Here is a 4,739-nt window from a genome sequence, read left to right as displayed (position 1 = left end):
TCCTAAAAATACTTTTAAATAATATAAACTTCAAAATAACAACAGTAACAATTATATTACCGTTAGATTGACATTTACAAATACTTCAGGGACTTCTTCAGGTGGGAGATTATAAGACAAGAACTTGGAGATGGTAGGGAAAAGTAAATATGTGGGTAGATCTGAACTGCATAAAAGATAGTATCTTACAGAGCTCAGAATATACACAAAATTAATATATATGACAAACACCTACATAGAAAGGTAGAGTATTCAAAGGGCCTGAATTATCTGGAAGGATTTTAGACTTAAAAACATCAAGGGGTAGGGAGAGAGCTGAGTGGACATGTACTTACTATGAAGCATGAAGACCTGAGTTTGGATCCCCAGCACCCATATAAAAGTCAAATGCAGTGGGCACACATCTGTAACCCCAGGACTGAGTTGGGGGTGGAGACAGATGGATCCCAGATGCTCACTGGCCTGCTAGTCTAGCCAATCAAAGTTCCAGGTTTAGTTAGAGACCTAGGCTTCAAAAACAAGGTAAAGGGGCTGAAGAGTTGGCTCAGCAGTTAAGAAAGCTTACTGTTTTTACAGAGGACCCAAGTTTAGTTGTCAGCATCCACAACAGGCAGCTCACAACCATCTGCAACTCCAGTTCCAGGGGATATGATGCCCTCTAGCTTCCTCTGGCAACTGTATACATGTGGTGCATATAAACTTATGGAAGCACATATATATATATATGAATAAAAATAATTTAAAAATCTTAAAAAAAATAAAGTGAAGATGCCAGGCATGGTGGCACACGCTTTTAATCCTAGCATTCAAGAGGCAAAGGCAGGTGAGTTCAAGGCTAGCCTGGTCTACATATTGAATTCCAGGCCAGACAGGGCTGCATGACTAACTGACTGACTGACTAACTAACCAACCAGCTAACTAACTTACCAGCTAACTAAACAACCAATGAACTAATGTACATGAAGAGTAATAAAGGAAGACACCCAATGTTGAACTCAGGCCTCTGCACACCCATGCAAATGTCTGGAGACACATGCATACAAAACACACACAGAGACACATCCATACATTATACACACATACACACATAATTTGGAAAAACAAAATTTTAAAGAATGCCTCTACATTCATTTTATTAAACAGCCAAACTGGACATAGTGATACATGCCTGTAACCCCAGCACTTAGGATGCAGAAGCAAGAGAAAAAAAAGCTTATGGTCATCCTTGGCTATGCAATGAGTTCAAGGCAGCTTGAACTCAAGGTTACATGAAGCCCTATCTCTAAGTACCAAAATTAATGAATGGACAGATGGATGAATATTTAAAAGCCAGAATCAGGATATTATCACCCCTAAACCTGCTTCCAAAGAAAGAAAAGAGCCAATACATGGGTATCAATATAAAAGTTCTGAAAATTTCAGGACCCGACATCTATTTTTTTGTGAAATCCTAATATTCTGAACTTTTCTATTTTTCTTACTTTGCGACAGGATCTTACTATATAGCCCAGACTAGTTTTGCATTCATTATATAGTGCAATCTGGCTTTGAACTTGTGGTGGTCTTCTTGCCTCATCTTCTTGAGCGCTGGGATTTATAGGTGTATACTACCATGCATGGCTCTAAACTTATCTTTGGGGGCCAGCAAGACGAACAATCAGGTACAACATTTGCTACACAAGCTTGATGATTTGAATTTAATCAAATCCTAAGAACCCAGGTAAAGGTGGAAGGAGAGAAATGACTGCCATAAAGTTGTCCTCTGGCCTCTACACGTGTCGTGGTATGTACATGCCTACATTCACACATCACACACACATATAAAACAATCATAGATCAAAATTTTAAAATATCTTTGTTCAAATAAATAAGACAATATTTCCAAAAGAAAACAGATTTTTACAACAAAAAACTCCCTAACATAAAATAGGAAGCCCTCAATTAAAGGATTGACTAGCTTATTGGATTACTCAAATTGATGACACAGACCAAGTAAACTGTATCACTACTTATAATATAGTCCATGTGAAGTTCATGATCTACCTACCGAATCAGCTGCCAAATGGTTATTTGAATTGGTAAACTCAGATACCAACTCATCAGCTACTTCATTGTATGATGTTGTACCTTTCCGCTGAACTTTCTCACACACTTTCATTGAAAAGTGCCTTAAACCTTTTCCGTTTTTATCTCCTTTTTTGCTTCGTTTACTAGAAAATAAAAAAGAATTTATGAAAAAAACTTCATACCCCATTATACTTAAGAGACTTCCTTCTTTTATAAACCTCTAGAAGACATTACAAGAAGACAACTGATTTTTTGCTTCAAGTAAAAAAAAATTTTTTTTTAAATTTTCAACTTTAATTTTTATCTTAAGAGCTTAATAATATAGAGTGCTTTTCTATAATGTCTTGTAGTTAGTAAATATTGACAAATTACTATTACATGCTATTTTTAAAGAATATTTATTATTTTTATGTGTATGTGCATATTGCCTGCATGTAGGTAAGTGCACCTGTGTCGTGCAATGCCCGCAGACAGAAGAGGCTGTCAGACCCCCTGGAACTGGTGTTGCAGACAGTTATTAACTTCCATGTGGGTGCTGGGATTCGAGCCTGGGTCTTCTGCAAGAACAGCCAGTGTTCTTAACTGCTGAGCCATCTCTCCAGTGCTATTATAACACTGGAAATAAATTTATAAAAACTTACAATAACTCTTGACTTTCTAGTACTTATAAATTAGTTAATATTTTTTTTCTTTGATATTAAAACTATCATAAGCCAGGCATGGTGGTGCATGCCTTTAATCCTAGCACTTGGGAGGCAGAGACAGGTGGATCTCTGTGAGTTCAAGGCCAGCCTGGCCTACAAAGCAAGTTCCAGGTCAGCCAGGGCTACACAGTGAGATGCTGTTTCCAAAACAAACAAAAACTATCACAGTTCTCAATCATTAAAACTAGGGGCATCAGGTTAGTTCTAATAATAGCTGAGCATCAAATATATGTAAGAACTGTTTTAAGGACTAGAGGTATAAAAACTAAGGCAAATTGTTAAACAGACATATGATGACAGGTAGTTCCAAAGGTAAATGTCAAGTCAGAGTTACATATAAGGTTCTATGGGAAGTAAGGGGGACAGCTATTTTTTAATTTTTATTTTATGTGCATGAATGTATTGCCTGCGTGTTGTGCAGGGCCCATGAAGGTCAGAAGAGGGCATAGGATTCCTGGAACTGGAGTTACGGATGGTTGTCAGCTGCCATGTGGGTGCTGGGAACTGAACCCAGGTCCTCTGCAAGAGCTGTCGGTACTCTTAACCACTGAGGCATCTCTCCAGCCCTAGTTATTCTTTTTTATTTTTTTCTTAAAGATTTATTTATATTTATTTATGTGTATGTCTCTGTGTGAGATCCCCTGGAGCTGGAGTCACAGGCAGTTGTGAGCCACCTGACATGGATGTTGGGAATCGAACTTAGGTCTTCTGTGAGAGCAGCAGAGTGCTCTTAACCATTGGGCCATCCGTTTGGCTCCAGAGGGACAGTTATTTTAACTCACAGGAAGATGACTTGTGGGGAGAGTCCTAAGTAATGAGTAAAGGTCAAGTGGAAGTTAGGAAGGCTTTTAGGCAGAAGCAGCAGCAAACATAGGATAGATAAAAAACAGTTAATATATGTGAAAGACTTAAAAATAGCAGTGTGAGGTTTCCCAATACAAAGTGCAAGGTGAGCAATGACAAATATGATAAAGAGCGAGACCCTTAAACCCCAAGCCTAAGAATCTGGGCTTCATGTCATCATATTTACTGGCCTAATTTGATTTATTCATAAATTATTTACACATTCTACTATGTTAAATGCAAGAAACAGGCACTAAACATAAATGCACCCCAGGGCCTGCCATACTTCACAGACTACTACTGAAATGTGGTGAAACCATTAAATGATATGAGTTGGACAGTGAGACACTGAAGTAGACAGACATTCTTTTAAATATTTTATTTATTATTTTTATGTGTATGTGTGTATTGTCCGCATGTAGGTAAGTGCACCCGTGTCGTGCAATGCCCACAGAAGACAAATGAGGCTGTTGGATCTCCTAGAACTGGAGTTATGGACAGTTGTTAGCTGCCATGTGGGTTCTAGGATTCGAATCCGGGTCTTCTGCAAGAACAGTCAGTGTTCTTAGCCTCTGAGCCATCTCTCCAGCCCCAAGAAAATCTTATGCTAAAGTGGAAGGTGAATTTATGGGGGAAAGGAAGTGAAAGAAAGAGCAGCTAAGAAGCTACTACAATAGCTGAATCAAGTATGAGAAGTCCTGAAACGAGGTCAGCAGGGTTGAGGTCAGGTCAGCAGGGTGGAGGAAGAAGAGACAGAACTACAAAAGCTGAAAGGAAAAAAGCAGTAGAAATAATATCTGACTCATTTTGAAAGTAAGAAACAAAGAAATGGCTGTCTGAATTGAGTACTTAAAATACATACTGAGGGGTTGGTAAGATGGCTCAGTGGGTAAAGGCACTTGCCAAGCCTGGTAAACTGAGTTTGAGCTGGGACCCACATAGTAGAAGGAAAGAATTGACTCCAGAAAGTTGTCCTCTGACTTCCACATGTATGCAGTGGCACATGTGCACTCACATACATAAATACACAATAAATCAATGTAACAAAATTTTTTTAGGGGCTGAGAGCTGATGGCTCAGCAGACAAGAGCACATACTACTTTTACAGAGGACCTGAGTTTAGTT

General features: G+C 38.6%; 1 long non-coding RNA gene across 1 annotated transcript in view; it reads right to left on the bottom strand.

The window, feature by feature from the left end:
* Positions 1–90: 90 nt before the first annotated feature.
* LOC115068149 overlaps positions 91–4,739 on the bottom strand; it is an 8,577-nt gene continuing 3,928 nt past the window's right edge. The window contains exons 2-3 of the long non-coding RNA XR_003847525.1: positions 2,048–2,210; positions 91–504 (exon numbers count right to left, since the gene is read on the bottom strand). This is a non-coding gene — a long non-coding RNA (uncharacterized LOC115068149). The remainder of the gene's footprint in view (positions 505–2,047; positions 2,211–4,739) is intronic.

Source organism: Nannospalax galili, unplaced genomic scaffold (genome assembly GCF_000622305.1).
Source record: "Nannospalax galili isolate Female #2095 unplaced genomic scaffold, S.galili_v1.0 scaffold708, whole genome shotgun sequence".
In the NCBI taxonomy this organism is placed as follows: Eukaryota; Metazoa; Chordata; class Mammalia; order Rodentia; family Spalacidae; genus Nannospalax; species Nannospalax galili.
Note: the sequence above shows the minus strand (reverse complement) of the source record. Positions and strands in the feature narration are given on the sequence as shown.